The sequence below is a fragment of the Podarcis erhardii genome (genome assembly GCF_964252035.2).
Source record: "Podarcis erhardii genome assembly, chromosome: 2".
Lineage (NCBI taxonomy): Eukaryota > Metazoa > Chordata > Lepidosauria > Squamata > Lacertidae > Podarcis > Podarcis erhardii.
Genome location: NC_138498.1, coordinates 80,498,588 through 80,519,665, shown reverse-complemented (window position 1 = coordinate 80,519,665; position 21,078 = coordinate 80,498,588). Strand labels below are relative to the sequence as shown.

Below are 21,078 nucleotides of genomic sequence, written 5' to 3'. Positions count from 1 at the left end.
CGGCTGTATATATTATATATGATGTTATCCACCTTTGGGATAAGACAGGCCACAAGCCAGAATGAATAAATGCATTCACATATACATACACTGACCTTCCCTTCTGCATGTATAAAAGGTTACTTGTGTCTTTTCCACAGGCTGCCGCTCATACTTTCCTTTCCCACTCTGTTCTCCAAGGCATACACAGGTTATCCCTCAGAAATACAAGAACTACCCAAAGTTTAATGTTTCTTTGCATGTTTTCCAAAGGGGCTTGGGTATTTAAAATATTAAGCAGAATGTGAATTTATGAAGGCTCAATTCACTGCAGGCAATTTTGCTGTTGAATTTTCTCCAGATAAATTGCAAGTATCTGTTGTAACCAAGCTCACACGTTACACAGAAACATGCATGCAAACACATCACCACAGAGACATGTATTTCTCAAGATTTTGTTTCTAGAGTCATGGTATACCACAGGGATGTTGCCTTCCACTTCAGGTAAAAGTAGGAACATAGAAATATGTTTATCAGCTGTTTTCAGCAAACCAAGACTGTTCCTGAAACTGTTGAATTTCATGTTGGGAAATATCAGCATCAAGGCCCAGCATCCAGAAATCTTCCATAGTATGTCAGTCTTGGTAGTGCACCCTGAATTGTCAATTATACTTAGTGGTTTCACCTTCTGCTATAGCCATATCTCCAAAATAACAGATAAGATTTGGTTCAAGTCTGATAATGAACTCTGAAAAAATCATGGGACATTTATATCACAATAAATCTCACTACAAGAGTATTTGCTATTTATTGTAATAAATTGTCCATCAAAGTTGTCTAGACAATGCCATTTCCATGATTAACAGTCAATTTTGATTGCAATACACAGTAACATGTTAATTGCACCATATTTTGCTTTCTCCATATCAATCTCCAGCATGTTTTGGTTGCAGCCTTTCTATGATTTTCCACACTCTGACAGCAAGAGACTGATTGCTGCAGATAAAACTGGAGTCTGTTAATGTGCTTATGCTTTGATCTTCAAAATACTCATGAAGCATCTAAGAACTCTGGTTCTCCAGAGGATAAGATGCCAGTCATACCATTTTTCTAGCCTGGCTGGTGGTCTTGTAATGTGGGCATATACACATCAGGCTTTTTTTTTTTTACTTTTTTTTTAAAAAAAATCTTTTTTGTGTTTCACAAAGAATGACCCCTGCTGCTTTTCAAATAACACTTTTCAGAGCAATTTAAATGTATTAAACTGGTTCCTATTCTGTCCTGCACTCACATAACTGTTACACTTCCTTAGATAAAAGGTCGCATTTAACAACCAATTAACTACTCTCCTTGTGTAAAGTCATCCTTAAAAAGATGAAATCTTCAACCTGTTATTTCTTTTTAGAGAAAAGATGCATTTGGCATGACAAATATAGATATAGTACAACTCCTAGACTTCACATCTCTGCTTACCCTTATAGCTGGGACCTGTCCTACCATTAGATATAGTGAGGCAGCCACCCCTAAGGCATCTGATTTGAGATGTCATGAAATAGTAAATTAAATAACCAGCAATTTGCTGCTAAGTGGAATGATCTGTCTCAGGAGCCAAAATGACTTGGCTGGCCTTGGGCATTATGCACCATGACTTGCAGATGGGGAGACTATTGCTGCTCTGCTTCAAGGAGCAAGTAACTTGAGCTGTGCACCTTCCAGCCTACTTTCCTTGACAGTATCTGTTCTCCATTAGACAGCGAGCTCTGGCACTAAACATAGATACTGAGCCTTTACTTAATAACGCAAGAAGAATCCTTCGAAGTCCTGCATTCTAGTCTCACAGTAAGCAAGCAGGACACAACCGCAATAACCCTTTCCTACTCATGATCCCCAGCAACTGATGTTTCGAAGCATTCTGCCTCTGATACTGGAGGTAGCACAAAGTCATCATGGCTAGTAGCCACTGACAGTCTTATCCTCCATGAATTTATCTAATCTCCTTTTAAAGTGATCCAAGTTGGTGGCCATCTTGTGGAACCCAATACATAGTTAAATTCCACAGTTTAACTGCATTGGGTGAGTTGGCATAACAGCTGAATGGGTTAAATTGTTTCTTGGAAATTAAGATGTGGCATAAATGCATCTGGCTTTTCCACTCACATCAGCAGCTTGTTTAGTTTACTATGAAACTCAATTGACAAAACAAACTTTCCTAATAATAATATATAAATACCAATTAATGTCATTTAGCTGGAGGCGAAAAATTATTGTTTTAATGCGGGACAAGCTGAAGCACGTCTTTGAAATACTCAGACTGAAATGTTAATCACTACCACAGATTTCAAACAAATTGAATTCAGACAAATGTTTCAGGAAGAGGGGAGTTTTTAATGACACAAAACCCAAACATGATGAGAAACAGTACTTTCTAGTTTTCCTCCAGGAATGGAAGCAAAATCTTTGAAACTGAAGCTTAAATCTGTCATGCTGTTAATGAGTCTGCAACCATTAACCATCAGTCAAAAGCTTGTACAAAATCTCTCCATAAAAGATAATGAAATTAATTTGATTCGTTAAGATACATAGATACATGCCTTTCTCTTTGATGTAAAATGCTGCCATTCAGAAATAACAATATCACCAGCTGTAGATTCTCCCATGTAACTCATGTTTGCTTTTCAGTGTGCTGTACTTTGAATAAAGAACTGTGTGAAGCTGTCATGAGGGATTTAAACTACGGTGTCAACAATATGCAAACATCTCCCAGTTCTCTCTCTCTTTTCCATCAGATGCCAAGGAGACAGTGTGAAACCTTAACAAGGGTTTAGAAGCTGGGGGGAGGGAGGCTGAATGCGGGCTAACAAATGAAGGTCTAAGTCCTGCTCAGAGTAGACCTACCATAATTAATAGACCCAAAATTAATGGCATACCTTCCATCACTGGAGTGAGGAAAATTGGGACACAACCTTGACGGGCATCCCTCCTCTCACTCTAGCTCCCTCCCTTGCATCTTTATGCACTGCCTTCAGCCACCACTGCCATTGTCACTGCCACCAGTGTAGCCAGTGTGGTGTTGGCTTCTGGAAGTATGTTGGCTGGAAAGGCACGGTGGAAGGAGGAAGAACACAGGTGACGGGGGGGATGGGCAGGGTAAGTTTTGCTTCTGTCTTTTGGTCCTGCACTCTGGTATGAGCCAATTTACTTGCGCCACAGCACAGGGTGAAAAATGGGACACCTGGGATTGGGGTCAGAAGCCAGGGTGGCTTCTGTTAATCTGGAATGTCCCAATTTAAATGGGACAGTTGCGCAGTATGTGATGGGCCCAAGAAGGATTCTTTGTTACACTATCCATTCGTTACAGTAGAATCCTACACTGCAATTCGGAAATTTCCCATTATGAGAACTGATCTGAATTCTAAACACTCTGGACTCCGCCCCTTTCATTTATTCTCCTCAATGTTTCTAATGTACATGGAGAATACCAGCTAGCTACATCCCAGACATTTTATGCTGTGAACCACCTTGAGATCGTCAGATGAAGGGCAGTATACAAATTAAACAGAGGAGGAGAAGAAGAGGAAGAAGAAGAGGAGGAGGAAGAAGAAGTTGTTGCTACTATTGTTACTATTATTTGTGCTCTGGACATAGGCCCAGATATCGGCACATTTTGATGAATGTATGAAAAAGGCTGGCACACAGGGAACATCTGGAGAGAATCTTGTGAAATGGTCTTCTCTCCATAAAGTAATGGAAGTAGTATGGTGGGCACAACATTGTAATATTTATTCAGGAATTGTGGAGACATGTGTGACCACTGGGTCAATCTTTGTGGGTCTGTTGCTCTCCATTCTTCCCCACTTTGAAGATTCTTCCCAGTTCTTTAACAGACATTTTCTACCATAACAGAACAACTTTAGAAGTGCTCAAGGGTTTGGATATACCAAACAGGGTTTTTTTTTAAAAAAAAAAAACTTTCTTCCTAATCATGTTTATTTAAAACAAAACAAATTCCTTCCAGTAGCACCTTAAAGACCAACTAAGTCAGTTCTTGGTATGAGCTTTCGTGTGCATGCACACTTCTTCAGATACACTGAAACAGAAGTTTCCAGACCCTTCTATATAGTGAGAAGGTGGGGAGGGGTATTACTCAGAAGGGTGGTGGGAATGGGTGATTGGCAGGGTGCAGTTGTTTCTTCAACTTTTGTAGGGTGGAAACCTACACAATCATGTTCACTTTTCTTTCCTTCATCTCACATGCTTTCTGAGGGTAAGACTGATGAAAGGAGTGCCTTAACTCAAGATATACAGGTAGAAAAGATCAAAATGTCATGTGCTTTCTAGTGGGAGTACCTCTCCTTGGAAAGCAACCAATTGAAGAACCTTTGGAAGCATTCTACAACTTACAACCATTCTACAACCAACTTGCTTCTGGGATGGGAAGTGCAGGGCAAGATTGAGTGGGCAGATCTTGGTGACAAAATTTATTTTTAAGCTGCTTAGCTTTACTAGAATTTAAAATATTGTTTTCCCCCTATATTCAGGATCACCCAATCCAAAACATTTTTAAATATACATGCTTTGGGTTAAGGGTTTTAATGGAAGTGTTAGAAACTCAGATATATAAGCTAATCACCAAATGGCTCCTTAAACATAGGCTATGGTCGCCACAACAGAATGTCTAGGTGCCTTTTTCTGCTGTGGAATTTATTATTACTATTACTATTAATTTCATTTCTATACCACTTTGTATTCTAAAGAAAAAACCTAAAAGCGGTTTACAGCACATTAAATAAAATAAAACAATAAATAAATAAAACAATAAACAAACAAAACAGTCCAGAATAAATCAAATTCAAGCTTTAAGGAAAATATATAGATCCTTCTCTAAATAACATTTTTCTTTTCCTATATTTATTTACCTACAATGATAAAGCTGCCCCATAACAAATGTACTCTAGGAGGCCAGGGTGATGTAGTGGTTAGAGCGCTGGCCTATGGCCTGGGAGATTGGGTTCAAATCCCCACTCAGTCATGAAGCTCACTGGGTGACCTTGGGCCAGTCATAGTCTCTTAAACTACCTCACAGGGTCATTCTAGGGATTAACTGAGGAGTGGGGCGAACCATGTACACTTTGGAGAAAAAGGTAGTATATTAAATACATTAAATAAGCTCTTCTGCTTACCTGCTTAAGAAAGCTGGAGGGCTCAGCCAGTTGGAGATGTCAGTCACCAATCTGGCATTCAGAGATCTCCAAGTAGTTGAAATTGGACCAGCACCAGCGGCAAAATGAGAATTTAATGAAAATCTATGTTATGCACCAGGTCTATCTTACATGGGGCTATTGCAGACCAGGACACATGTTGGGAACCAGTATGCTATTTTAGATGGGCTTAGAGATGCCTAGGAGATTTACTATTCACAGAACATCAGGCTTCAATCACTTACAATAAACTGCTTTTGAAAGTTAGTCTTCAAAGCGGGGTGCCATGTGACACATGGGGGTAAGGAAGTAATGCTTGTGAATTACAAGCTACAAAATTGTGGGTTTGTCTGGTGGCTAAGACTGTAATTCTAACCCCAGTTTCCTGGGAGTAAGCCCCATTGACTTCAGTAGGACTTACTTCTGGGTAGACAGGTTAGGTATGCATTGTAACTAACCTTTGGGAAAGAGCCAATATATATAGGTTGCTTCATTATCTTAATTCAATTTGCAAACCCTTGAGGTCTGGGTTTTTGTATACTACATGGAATCTATGCGCAGTAATTGCAAAGGCCAGTCTTTCTGGGAATTTGGGGAAAATACTTACAGTCACATTATGCCCTTGATGTATTTGTGTGGTTCTCAGGATCTTAATGAGCTTGGAGCTTCATACCAGATTTCCCCCATAAACCAGAATCACATTAGAATATCTGTTTTGGTTTCTTTTGTAAATTATATATTATGTTCCCTTATTACCACAGGAAGTTATTGTGGTCTTTTCCATAAGTAACATGTGGCTTGCAAACCAGTCCTGTACCAAATGGGTTGTGCTGTACTTTATTAACAAATAAAAAGAAAAGGCTAAAGTGAAGGCCCTTGTCCATCAAATGTTGTATTACTGTGGCTAGTCTCATTGCCCCAAGTTGTATTATTTCCTGCTCAAACATAAATACTAGATGAAACAGACTGAAAGGAAGGAACGAGCACTTAAGCACAAGTCTGAGCATGGGTCCAAATGTTCTGTGCAATACCTATTTCTAGAACCTAACTGCAGAGCAATTCTTAAACATTTCACTACATGAAGAAATATGACTCATATCCAACACCCATTTCTTAATCACTTGGTCTGTGCTGCCCAAAAAGCTTTACCTTCTATATTTATCCTTATTTCTTCTCCTGGAGCCAGAAAAGTGGTCCCAAGCACCCCCTAATATCACAAAATCTTTTTTAAGATGAAATTGGCTGTTTTGGGAATCTTGCACTATCTTGTATGCCCTTATAGCCAGGAATATTCTCATAGATGCCTTCCTTATCCTACTAAAATTGTCCAGTAGCACCTTAGAGACCAACTAAGTTTGTTCTGGATATAAGCTTTCATGTGCATGCACACTTCTTCAAGCTTATACCCAGAACAAACTTAGTTGGTCTCTAAGGTGCTACTGGGCAATTTTTTAATTTTTTAAATTTATTTCGACTGCGTCAAACCAACATGGCTACCTACCTGAATCGTTATCCTACAGTTGTTGCTTTTCTGGGGCAGGACCATTGTGCCTAAGTCCGCATCTAGCTTGACGCTTATTGACTTTACGGATCCGAACAGTCCAGAGAGAACTGTGTATCAAAAAGCCATCTTCCAACAACAGTTAGCTCCAACAGATTTTAATTCATCACCAAGGAACCTTCATGTCATTTTGTCAAAGCTTAAACTCAAGGTTGGTCCTAAGTGACAGGCCTACACAGCAAATCCACAGCGGTAACATTCAACCAGAGGTCAGCTGGCCGAGATGAGCCTCACATACCTCAGTCAACTGTGGGTAGGCTGACCCATTAATATCATAGGGTTTGGGTGTGGTCAGGGGACAGAGATGGACAAGAGAGAAACTCCTGTGAGAGAAACTAGAAGAGAAACTCCTGTGTAAAATCTGTCATGGGCCAGTAAGGTTTTCCAAGTCTGACTGCTAGCATCCATTCAGGATAGAAGGGAGATGCAGTTATTGGACATTCCGAGGCTCTTTACTACACAGCTGCCAGGAAAGTTATGAGGCATACGAGCAACCTCCATACATGCATTTTACTGTCCTATTTAGTTACAGTCTCCTAGACAAGTACAAGCCGAAATGTATGATACAATATCCCTACCTCTTGGCATAAATGGGTGAAGGCAAGTCATCTGAGCATGGTAGCCACTGCGTGAAATGTTCTACTTTTGTCAATTCTTCATTCCTTTGAAAACAAGCAACTTCTTATTCGTTTTCCAGTAAAGGAAAATTATAAACGCAAGCGGGATTAAGCAAGGGAATATAACTCATTATTACAAGGAAGCAAGAAAATGAGCTAATGCTCAAGCAATCCACTCATGTTGCCCACAGTCTGTAGACAACAGATAACAGAGCCAGTAAAAATTAATGCAACAGAAGGAAACATGAAGAAACAACTGACATGAAAAGAAAGGCCTTCAAGAAGATGCAGTTTTCAATCTGATAGAAAGCACCATATGTTATCAATAAAATTAATACTCTATATATGTCTGCAACACATCTTCTTCCCCAGTGATAAGAATCAAACATTTGTTCTAGATTACATTTTGATTTATTAGAATCACAGTATAGACAGTGATTACTGACAGTGAGGGAGGGAGCCCAGGGCGGGGCCCAATATATATAACTCAGAGTTTGCTGCCCTTCCACATCACCTCAAAGCACTCTAGCTAATGGTAGCACAAGCCCTCTGAGGACCTGATGTAGCTCTTTAGTGGAAGTGGAAGGCCTAAGTGGACACTTTCACATATTACATAAATATATAAATTGTTTGATGGGGTCCATGCATAGCCTGGGGTACACAGACCCAGGGAGGGCGGGTCATGCTTGCCTATAAAATGTTAAATATTACATATTTTGAACCCTTAGCTGCAATACCATTCTTGCCCAGTGTAGCATTTCTGGAATACAAATGTACAAAAAGCCGAAGACCAAATTGGGATAGACCTACTGACAAGCTGCTAACTAGATGTTGAGGAAATGTCAACACCCAATAAGACCCTAGTTTATGAGCACCCACCAGGCAGCAGTAGTCAATATGATGCTCTCCCAATGTGATTGGACTGCATCCCCTGCCAGCCTGGCCAGTGTTGAGGGAAAATGGGAGCTGTAGTTCAGTAACATCTGGAGGTCAGCTTCTACACAAGAGAGTAAACAGATGGCCCTTATTCCTATGTTTGAACAAACCAACCTCCTAAGTCTTTGGTCCAATCTAGTAGGGCACTTCTTATATTTTTGTATATTTTTAACTCAACTGATATATATTGCGCTGGCTAGGGCTAAACTCTAGCCAGTTGGGTCAACAAATGCAACAATTAGCCTCATATACAGATGTATTTCTATAAATAAAGAACATCTGGTTTTTTTGGCTGCTTGTAATAGATCATTAGTTTCTGAGCTTATTATCCTGGGCAGTGACCACTGTTCTCCACTGTTCTACGGGTTCTTGGTGTTTTGCGCCTTGCTGTTTGTGCCTATCTGACAAAAATAGCACATTTAAGTGTACATAATGCCTTTGGACTGGGTAATGTCTGGGGTACAGAACCACAAACAGCCCTTTTTCAAGACAGAATTTAAATTCTTTGAATTTATCTTGTTTACTTTACACAAACCCTGTTTCTTCCATACAGATGGATACGATCTGTCAAAGACTTGGAACATTTTATTCCATAGCAGAACTTGTTTAAACTACCATCTGTTCTTTCTAGATGGGCACAATAGGACCAGGAACTATTTACCATTCCATAAATTAAGAACAGAATTTGGACAGCTTCTTACAAAAATGAGGTAAGAATGAATCGGATGACTTCTGCTAGCACATCCTTCATAATAAACCAATATCAGGAGTTGTCTTTTTGTCTCTTGGTTAAGAATTCATATACTGTACTGCTTAAGATGCACAGGGATGGCTACTGTGACTTCAGTGGAGATACAAATTGGCCAGTTCTCTAGCTGACCCTCAATCTGTTATGCATTATGATAGTATATTGTAGGTAGAGATTTATTAGTATGTAACACTACAGTTTAGATCAGGCTTCCTCAACCTTGGCCCTCCAGATGTTTTGAGACTACAATTCCCATCATTCCTGACCACTGGTCCTGGTAGCTAGGGATCATGGGAGTTGTAGGCCAAAAACATCTGGAGGGCTGAGGTTGAGGAAGCCTGGTTTAGATCTTTGGTTAAATACTGGAGTCAAAGAGCTGAACACCTATTTCAGATCAGTATGTGAACTTTGGCCTGTCTCATCTTTTCTCATGAATTGGCTGCATAGTCCTATCTTCAAGTGTCCATTCTCTTACAGATTTTCTCCCACCTTATTCTTCTAGCTCTGACCTTCTTTTTTCTCATTCTTTTATGTTTCTTAGCATTCCAACTATCTTATTCAACTCCATCCTGGATATGCTGCTTTATGAACCCACTGCCTCCTTCTTTCTTAGGGTCTCCTTTGAAACCCCCTTTCCGCAGACCCTGATTTCTTTTGCCCTTCTGTAGGATTAGGGCAGCTGCTGTCTGCCCAACACACATTTAATACAAGGACAGCTCAGGCAATTCCTGACAAAGCTTCACTTCCCCTATAAAACTCTTTAATGCCTTATAATATAGATGATTAATTCTCTTATATTCTGATGCATCTGTTATATTGTATGCAAGAAACACGTGTGAATGCACAAAAATTCTCCTTTTTCTGCTTCTCACTAGCGTGTACACACACACACACACACACACACACACACATCAATATCCTCCATTCACAATCGGCTCTAACATTGTCTCAGCTCCTGGAGGATTATGTGAAGTTTAACAGAAAAAAATGTGCTCAGACACATTGTATCAAGAGACCTCATGATTAACCAGCAATAGGACTTGCAAAACAATGTCTTTCATTTGTCTTCTACATAATGAAGACAATTACTCCATTCTGAAAAAGAAATATCAGATTGGAAGAGAATCTATTCATCAAAAGATTGCAAACACACACACACACTCTTTGCTAAAAGCAAAAGGGAGGGAGCAAATCGATTCATTGTTATGGTATTTTTAGGGACAACTGTTCATCAGAGTGAACATGCAATTTCTGTAAGTAGTGTTAATGAGAGTCGTGCGAGTTACATTTCATCACATGCCACAGTGAAAATGTAATCCTTATTAAGAGAAGACTGGTGCTTGGAGTATGCTGTGTCTCATAGCATGTTTCCTAATGCAGGGAAAAAAACCTAAACATAGCTAATTTTGATTGATCTGAAGTGATTTAGCTATGACCATCAACTGAAAATACTATCCCTTGCTTACTCTGCACTCTTTGTAGCTGTTGTGATTCCTTAAGAATTCACATCACAAGAAATTCTGCAAAGAAATGACTGCTCCCAAGCATTTTTCATCACACGAGCCAATGGAATGAGGAAAGGAAAAAAGCTCATGAAGCACTCGACACTGTCAGAATCTAAATTATTCTCTGATATTTTGTAACACACGCAATCAGCTTTTATAAGGGCCTGACCCTGTCCGTCTCATATGGCTCACATTCAATCTGTCACACTGAATCACAACTCCTCCTTGATTTGTACCAACAAAAGCAAACTTAACTTTCTCTAAGAATGTAAAGTTTAAAAGACATTGCTTAATTCAGCCCAAAGCCCAGACGTAGCATCTAAAGCAATTGCTTCTCATTAAAAAGAATGAATAAACCAATTTAAGATGTAATTACTTATTACTTAACAAATACTTATTTCTGCATCTGAGATACCTTGCAGAAAAGTAGAATGCAAAGACTGTACGCAACCTTCACCATCGTTTTTACAGTCAATAGCTAAAAATACCCACTAAATCATTTTACATCTGCTAAAAGTTTTCAAACCTTGTCAGACAGAACAAACTTAACAATAACTTTAAATGCTGAGATGTAAATCTTAAGAACAAAGCCTAGGAATAAAGACGACAGCAATATATACTTTTAGAACCAGCAAATCACAATATGTAGCAAAACCAAAGCTAAACCAAGATATTTTTAAAATTCTTATGCAATAATAAACCTAATAGATGCATTTAGTTAACTATTACAATGCACATGTGGGTAGATTTACAGACCTGTGGCTATAGTTACAGTTTCTTATAACCTTTTGTCTCCAGTCATATTACTGGTCCTCTGTTTCCAAGTGCTGCTTTCAACTCACATCCATTCCAAAGGAACTGCCTAGATTTTGTGGTGTAATCTGAGCAGGGAAGTACCATGTGCCTATGATACGGTTAATTCACTTTTTACCTCCCTCTGATGTGCAACGGGGTGAGGGGAGAGCATAAAAATGGAAATACTGTTTTTCTGTTCAGCAGGATTTAGAAATTAACAGCAGCATATTTATATGTGGCCATTTTGGATTTTTTTGTGTTTTATTGTGCATTTAAATAGATTCACTGCCTTGAAATATCACCACTTGGCTTTCATGCAGACCAGCTCTAATCCTGCCTGCTTGGTACAGATCTTTTTGCTAACTTTTTCTAGAGGCTCTGGAGGGAGTTGAGAGGACTGAGGAGATCAATCATACTCAAAGTAACAGTCACACATTGTGCAGAAGCACAGACTTGCCAGCACCACCTGTGCGAAGAATAGACTAAAAATATAATGGCTAGTTTCTCCTACAATTTAATCTTTACGACTGCATGCTAGTTGGGTTATGTGCTGCTTAAAGTCATCTGGAGATGTATGGAATTTATTTCTTCACTAAAGTTCCCTAATTGGCTATCAATGTAAACAATAATAATGGGCATTCTGCCCTCATATCTTGATTTGCTTTTTCTTTTCTGAACCCTTTTCTTTCCCATGAACTCTCATCCGCATCATGGGATGCTGCAGATTCCCAACTCTTTGTGGCTCCCCCCCCCCATTGCCCCCCATATCTACAGTTGAGTCTGGAATGAAAATGTAAGTGAAACAGAATTTGATGAAGACACTTCCGTTGTCTTCCCAGATAACCTAGAGAAACACCTGGAAGGGAAAGCTACATGACAAACAGCTGCAAGAGGAGATTAAAGATAAGCAACAGCAAGGCAATTCAGAATAAGAGGAAATAGAGATAAAACTAGAGCACACAGGAAACACAAATAGTTTCGTTAAAATCAGTGTGCTAGTTTCCTTGGTGTTAGGTACCACCTGTAGGTGAGTTTCAGTGTGAGTTCTTTTCTTTTCGTTGATACACCCAGGAACCTCACCAAAATGCTGGAGAGGGTGCACCTCCACAGGCACATACCTCCACATGTGGTGGGAGTGTCCCAAAATCCAACTATTCTGGACAACAGCCATACAAGAAATATGTAAAATAACAAAGCAAGTATTAGACTTCACCCCAGAATTGGCCCTACTAAACATCTTCCAAGACAACAATGCCCATTTACTCCACAAAGAACTCATAACCCACCTACTTTCAGCAGCCAGAAACACCATAACCAGACACTGGAGAGACCTGTCAGGAGTAAGCATGGACCAATGGTACCAAATAGTATGGGAAGCAGCCCTACTAGAAAAATTAACTAACAAACTGAAACTGACACGGGGACAAACAGAAGAAGACACCTTCACCCCGGTATGGCTCCCCTTTATCACATACACAGCCCAACAGGACAATGACAATAATCCACCAACAGCATACAAATCAATATGGCTAACTTGATCCAAAACACCCACCCACCTCACTCACACACGAAAACAAAGATCACCACAGCCAATCACAAACAAACAATCACATCCTAGGCCAACCCCAACCTCTCTCACCACCAAAGGAACACAAGTGAACAACACAAGCACGCTGACACCAAACTACATACATTAAGCATAATAGAAACACCGCTACCCCACCCCACCCCCATCCATCTCCCCTCCTTCCACCCTCCTTTCTTCTTCTTTTTTTTCTTTTCTTTTTTCTTCTCCCCCTAATGCCTCAACAAATGAAATGGATTTGTAAAAATGTTACACGGGAAAAAAAAATACACGAGGCATTACACTTACACTGTAAAACAAGAAAACCCTTAATAAAATATATTTTAAAAAAAAATCAAAAAAAAAATCAGTGTGCTAGTTAAGCTGGACTCCTTAGAAGTAAGCAATTTTTCTTTAACTGGCTTGAGGAATGGGATATTTAAAAGCATTGCACTTCTAGGTCATGCTAGAATTCATGGTTTCCCCCCCTACTTCTGTTATCGCAAGACAGCTGGAGTGAGACTCAATCAACCTTCTCTCACATAAACAGCACACATCCCTTCCGGTCCCTGTATTTTGAATGTGTGTTGTATTTTTTAATAGTCTCATAGACCTACCCCTCTCTGCTTCCCTCAGAGGATTTCCACTGAGTCATCATAATGTTTGTGAATATTCCATGACATTACAGCAGCTTGGCCAATAGCTAGGCAGACACAGGGTATGGGAAATCAGTTCTTAGTCCATTGTGAAGATTCATGGAAAATAAGATTTAACTGATAAGTAATTGTGGAAGTGCAGATACTGCTAATATATGTCCCGGATAAAAGAAATGGAAAGAGTCCATCCTTCCTTCCATAGCTGCCAACTTTTCCCTTTTCTTGCAAGGAATTATATTTGGAATAAGTGAATTTCCCTTAAAAAAAGGGAAAAGTTGACACTATGCTTCCTTCACAGGTGTCCATGCTGTCTCCCCAACAGGTTCGTACAGTGGTACCTCTGGTTACGTACTTAATTCATTCTGGAGGTCTGTTCTTAACCTGAAATTGTTCTTAACCTGAACCACTTTAGCTAATGGGGCCTCCCGCTGCTGCTGCCGCCGCGCGATTTCTGTTCTCATCCTGAAGCAAAGTTCTTAACCCAAGGTACTATTTCTGGGTTAGCGGAGTCTGTAACCTGAAGTGTATGTAACCTGAAGCGTATGTAACCCGAGATACCACTGTACACAATTCTTAAAGGTCTTGAATTGAGTTAGCATCCTCCAAATAGTTCAGCAGGGTTGTATTTGAGCCCTCATTTCTTCTGGTGTTTTTTACTGAAATTTGGCTCTCTATGTGTATAGAGAGAAACAATCACTCTGCTAATCCATTGTTGTTTTTCAAACCTTCAGTCATTCAGTCTACTAGGCCAGGCATAGGCAAACTCGGCCACCAGATGTTTTGGGACTACAATTCCCATCATCCCTGACCACTGGTCCTGTTAGCTAGGAATAATGGGAGTTGTAGTCCCAAAACACCCGGAGGGCCGAGTTTGCCCATGCCTGAGCTAGGCTGATTCACGAGCTTTTCTCCTTCTCTCAAAATATTAGAATACAAGGTTACCTCTAGGATCAAAGAGATGGTGCCTCTGAATACCAGTTGCTGGCAATCAACAAGAAGAACTATCGTCCTCAAGCCATGCTTTGGGACTTCCCATAGGCATCTCTTATTTTTCAGCTACAAGAGGCAGAAAACCTTCTCTGCCATCTAGAAAGCCTTTCCACACAAGGGCTCCGGGTCCTGCTCCACTTTGTGTGTGCTTGGCACAGATCTGTGATGTCACCCATGTGCATTGGCAGAGGAAGAGGAGTGCGGGAGGAGTGCACCGCCCCCGGCAGTGCGATCCCTAGGGTGCAATCGCAGCTGCCCCCCACCCCGACAGGTGGTGCACCCCGCCCCCAGGACGTGCGCCCCACCCCACGGGCTGCACACCCTGCCCCTGGGACGTGCGCCAGCCCCAGCCCCACCTGCTCTCTGCCCCCGGTGCCGGAGCATGAAGCTCCACCACTATGCACGTGGCACATGTGAGACCTCACACGGCAGGAGGAGGCCTCCAGAAAGCCTAATGGGGCTTGTTGCAGTCTCTGGAAAACCCAACAGGGCCCATTGTGGCCATGGGAACGCATGCCAAGGCCCATTGTGGCCTGCACAAGGCCTGACAGGGCCTGCCATGGCTACAGGCAGGCCACAATGGGCATCATCAGGCCTTCCTGCAGCCACAGTGGGCCCCGAAGGGCCTTCCGGAAGCTGCAACAGGCCTCCAGAAGGTAAGGAGGCATGCGGTTGGAGGGGGGGTAGTGGCAGTGCGCGTAGCCACTCCAGGGCCCTCTGGATTTGACTGCCCCTCTCCTCAGCTGGGCAGAGCGGGCTCCCTTGGGGACGCACCCAGCGGGAGCATATGTTCTCCTGCTGGTCATGCTGATGTCCAGCACACATGCCCCCGCAGTGTGCATGGCCCCACCACAAAAAAATTGCCCTGCCTCTTAATGGGTAAGTTGTGTGGGCTGGAGCCCTGAGAGCTCTGCACACTCGGTACCTGTGATTCCACACATTAGTCTCCTTGGCCATCCACACTTACAGCCCAAAGTACTTAATACAGTAATGTTTTGTAAGTTGAGTTTTGCTCATGAAACATGCCTTCCAGCAGAAGTGGAGCAGGCCATTTTTGCCAATTCGCCCTTCCCTTGAACCAGCCATGACTTCTGAAATTCTGTTCTAGAAGGGTGGAAGACAGAACTGAAAGTACCACTGGGATTGGTGGCAAATGTCTCCCCCTCTTCTCCACCAGTAGGAATCTCTACTGGATAAAGGGGCCCTCCTCAAAGGGCAATGCATGGTCCAAGATTCAGCATGCAGGAATCAGCATTGGTCATGATGGCTGAGGCTGATGGGAGTTGGAGTCTAGCAACACCTGGATGGCTACAAAATCTCAATCCTTGGCCAACATAATAATTATTGGTACATTGATTTGACATGATGGTGTCTTATACAAGCACGTTCACATCCACAGAGCTCTGTTCTTATGCTCTATATTATTTTATAAATATAAACTATTTAATAATAATAATAATAATAATAATAATAATAATAATAATAATAATAATTATTTATTATTTATACCCCGCCCATCTGGCTGAGCCTCCCCAGCCACTCTGGGCGGCTTCCATAGAAACCAAAAATACAGTAAAATATCACACGTTAAAAACTTCCCTGAACAGGGCTGCCTTAAGATGGTCTTCTGAATGTCAGGTAGTTGTTTATCGCTTTGACATCTGCTGGAAGGGTGTTCCACAGGGCGGGCGCCACTACTGAGAAGGCCCTCTGCCTGGTTCCCTGTAGCTTTGCTTCTCGCAATGAGGGAACCGCCAGAAGGCCCTCGGCGCTGGACCTCAGCGTCCGGGCAGAATGATGGGGGTGGAGACGCTCCTTCAGGTATACTGGACCGAGGCCGTTTAGGGCTTTAAAGGTCAGCACCAACACTTTGAATTGTGCTCGGAAACTTTAAAAGAAGGAAAGGATAGTTTTCCTTTTCTTTTTAACCAGTGTAAAACTATTTTTAAAAAAATAGTAGTATGGAATCATCTGCAGGAGGGTCAGTAGTTGTTTCAGGAGCTAGTGATGCTCATTTGACAAAGCCACTTCCGCCCTACAGAGGAGGTGGGGTTGCAGGTTTCACAGCCCTGCACGATTGGGGGGATTCCCGGCCGCGTCACACCCTGGCCAGCCAATCAGCTGGCTCTGGGGGCATGGCCTGCCCTATTTAATGCAGGACGCAGCCAGGGATCTACCTCTTTCCCTGCCTGCCAGCTGTTTCTGCTTTTCCCACCCTCGCGCCCTGTAAGTTTTCCATTCCTTGACCTTGCTATGTACCTTGGTTGGTCGCCGTTGAGGGGCCCGGTAGGAATTCTTCCACTTGGCAAATTGGTACCAGCCACTTAATTTTTGCCTACCTCGTAGAAAATCGTCACAACTTTTTTGGTATTGGCGGTTAGGCATTGGTATTGTTCTGTAGTTGGAAGAGGGGAGGAAGCGCCATCACCTTCCCCGCATATTGAAGGGTAGTTCGATAAAAGATTCTGGGGGCCGTGGCCCTGTCCAAAGCCTATGGAAGTGAGGGCCTAAGGCACACCCCTGAGCGGTGACCCGGGGGGGGGGTTCCTAGTTGATGTGCATCAGCAGGACTCCCCCTACTAGTGGTTAACCCTTCCCAGACGAGCTGAAGTTGGATATAGTCAGTTAGGACCAATGCCTAAGCCAATACCGCTCATCACCTGTAACCAATAAAGTTGTGGCCTTATTTAGCCCATTAACCTTAAAAATTGTGTCATGTCTCTTTATTTCCACTGGGGGGGGGGGGACTCGCAACGCAACAGTAAGAAGCCAAGACTTTAGTGTCATCAGTGGAATATAGATTCAGCAGATACCTTCTGTTTCAACATTCAAACACCTGCTTTTCTATTCCATCAGCTTTATGCAGGCAATTAAGAATACATCTTTCCATAACAGTTAATATATTTCTGACTAACTTTTTATGTGGTTTTTATAGTATAGTTTATGCATGATTGTTGTGATTTTTTAAAAGAATATAAATGCTCTGATATTTTTTTTAAGAACATAAATATTGTTATACATCAAATAAATAAAACTTAACTATTAATTGCATTATTTCTGACAAAAATATTTCATCTTATGGTACACCCTTCTTGAGCATTTAAAAGCACTGTGCAATTTGTAGACTACAGGCATCCTGATGAAATTAAAATAAACATTCCAGCCTATTAATCTAGTTCATAAATCCATTAATGGAGTGTTTCTGAAATTATTCCTTTAAACATTCTTGGTCCCAAATTGTTCCAATTAACCTCATGCTCCCGGACGCCAAGCTACAGAAGTATGTTAGCCAATTAGTAAGCCAGAGACTTCCAACTCAAATAGAACTGGTAGACTCGCTTCAGGAGGTACATAATGGGTGAAGCTCAATTCTATTGAAATAAATGGCAGAAAAATAATAATAAGCGGGATAAAAGCAGCATTATACCACCCAATCCAAAGACCAAATGAGTCAAAGCAGTGGCGTAGCGTGGGGGGTGCAGGGGGTGCCAGCCGCACCGGGCGCAACATTTTGGGGGGCGCACTCGCAGCTCTCTGCCCCTACCTGGCTCACTCCCGCTTGCAGCGGCAGCTGCAGCAGCCTGGCGAATAGGGCACGCGGAGTGGCAAAGGCGAAGGAGACGAGGCAGAGGCTGCGGGCTGGCGGAGGAAACAGGAGAGATTCAGATTGCAAGCAAGCCGGGACGCTTCGTCGGCTTGGGGAAAGCCCTGCGGGGGCCAAGGGCACGCGCCTCGCTTTGCTGGGCGCAGAGGTGGGGAGGGAAGAATCTCCACCCCTCTCTCTCTCCAAAGGGGATTTACGCCGGCTGAGCTGGGTTTCGCCTCCTCCGCCACCGCCTGGGGACAGCTCCTCGGAGGAGAAGGACGTTGGGGAGCGCAGAGAGGAATCGGGGGGCCGCAGTTCCAGCCATCGCCAGCAGTGTCCGTGCCTCCTTCGGGGGGCTCCTCGGGGGGCTCCTTGAGGAATCCGGGCAGCAGGATCTTGGAGACGCTTTGCCTGCGAGGCAGCTGCCCACCAGCCCCGGGGCCAGCCCGGGCAGCCAAGTGAGACCCCTGCTTCTTCAGAAATTTCTCCAAAGGCTTCATCCCGCCGACGGCAGTGGGGGCACCCAGGGGCTCAGCTGGGCCCCAGGACGAGGGGTCATCCAATGTGCCCTTTTCAGCTTAGGCCAAAATTGGGGATCAGGGGCGGCGCACTCTGCGTGCCTGCGGCGGGGGTGGAGAGACGTGCAATCAGAGAGTCATGGCTATGCCAGATGTTGGAGGCGGGCGAAGATCTGGCCAAGAAGGTGGCAGGGAGCTGCCTCTTTGGAGAAGGGAAACGTGTCCGGCGTTGGGGGGGGTGGAGCGGGGGCGCTGCTCTGGCCAACCTTACCGAGTGTGGAAAGGCTTTAGGGGGCGGGGTGCGCGGGGTCCTGCTTGACTCTCCCTGCAGGGGGAGTGACCAGAGGCGCCTCCGATGGCTTCGCGTCCTGACGCCCTCCTGAAGTGGTAGGCGGCGAGAGGCAGACAGGTGGGTTGCCGTCTACTCTTTGGCCGCGCCAGAAACGTGGCGAGCGGGCGCAACATCTGGGGGTTAGGGTTAGGGGGCGCAAATCCACGGGTTAGGGGGCGCAAATTACTTGCCTTGCCCCGGGTGCTGACAACCCACGCTACGCCACTGAGTCAAAGTGCTAGCAGATGGGCTAATGGATAATCTAGGTAAATTCTCTTCTGCCTACTTGCCTGCTTCAGAACTACACACATAGCGCATTCTGGAAAAATAAAAGGAAGGCCATCAGGAACAGCCACCCAAATGTGCTCTGTGGCTCCTCTATCCCCAAATGAACGAGAGGTGGGCACACCTGGTACAAAATAACAAATTCATCCATTAGGATTCATTACTCATGACATTAATTTCAGAACAAATAGAAATTGCACCAAGCAAGCTCCAATTGGTTTATTCTTATCATTCATTTTCAAATGAATTCAACCCCCACTCAGCTGTTAAAGGGAAGTTACCTACAGTATTGTGCATTTTTGAAAATGGCCCTATGTCTATTACTCACTACAGTGGTACCTTGGTTCTCAAATGCCTTGGTACTCAAACAACTTGGAACCCAAACACTGCAAACCCAGAAGTAAGTGTTCCAGTTTGCAAACCATTTTCAGAAGCCGAACGTGCTCTGTTTTGAGTGTTACGTTTCTGATTTGAGTGCTACACTTCTGTTTTGAGTGTCTTGCTGAGGTCTGTCTGTTTTTGCTATTTATTTTGTGTTTTTGTTTTTGCGGCTCTTTTTTGTTTTGTTTTTGTGACTGTGTGGAACCCAGTTCAGCTACAGATTGATTGTGTGAGTGCAGTACATTGTTTATTTCATTCATTTTATGGATCAGTGGTCTCATTAGATAGTAAAATTCATGTTAAATTGCTGTTTTAGGGGTTGTTTTTAAAAGTCAGATTAATCCATTTTGGATTACTTTCTATGGGAAAGTGCACCTTGGTTTTGGAACGCTTTGGTTTTGGAACGGGCTCCCGGTATGGATTAAGTTTGAGAACCAAGGTACCACTGTACTTAATTCGTTCCGGAGGTCTGTACTTAACCTGAAACTGTTCTTAACCTGAAGCATCACTTTAGCTAATGGAGCCTGCAGCTGATGCCGCACCGCCGGAGCACGATTTCTGTTCTCATCCTGAAGCAAAGTTCTTAACCCAAGGTAATATTTCTGGGTTAGCGGAGTCTGTAACCTGAAGCGTATGTAACCTGAAGCATACATAACCCGAGGTACCACTGTATTTGCAAAAGGGGGGGTTACAAGCAAGATGTCCACAGATACTTCCTTGCCAAGGCAAACATAGTGACCAGTGTGTCTTTCTGAAACTTTCTTCACTTCAGTCCTCAGTGAACTAGCTAACCTTTACCTTATAAATTATTCCAAACTTCACAAGGGGAAATCAGCAACCTTAGTGGAAACAACCCCTTTTTACACTGGTTAAGAAGAAAAGGAAAGTAAAGGAAACAACATCCTTTGTTTTAAAGGGGAAATGGTAAAGAATAGGAAAAACCACTAAATGCTCAAACTAAACCTTTAAAATTTGATTTTCCATCTCTGTTGCCAGCAGTGAGAGATGTCTCTCTGCTCTCATATAATTTTCAACAGCCAGAAGAAAAGTAGGTTTTGCTAACTGTGGTTGCTCTTTCCATTCAAAATCCTTGATAACCAATGAAAGCTATAATAGCAATCTGCTTATGAGAAAATATACATAATATAAAATGAATCTAGATAATTAATGTAAAATGTTGTTTTGGGGGAGCAGACTATGCATGCCCACTCATACCACAAAGAACTCATAACTCACCTACTCTCAGCAGCCAGAAATATAATACCCAGACACTAGAGAGACCTGTCAGGAGAAAGCATGGACCAATGGTACCAAATAGTATGGGAAACAGCCTTACTAGAAAAATTAACCAATAAACTGAAACTAACACAGGGGCAAATAGAAGACGCCTTCAGCCCGGTATGGCTCCCCTTTATCCCATACACAGCC

The 21,078-nt window shown here is 42.7% G+C and overlaps 1 protein-coding gene across 1 annotated transcript in view; it reads right to left on the bottom strand.

Moving 5' to 3' along the window:
• Positions 1 to 21,078, bottom strand: part of FBLN2 (fibulin 2) — a 140,145-nt gene that overhangs the window by 105,183 nt on the left and 13,884 nt on the right.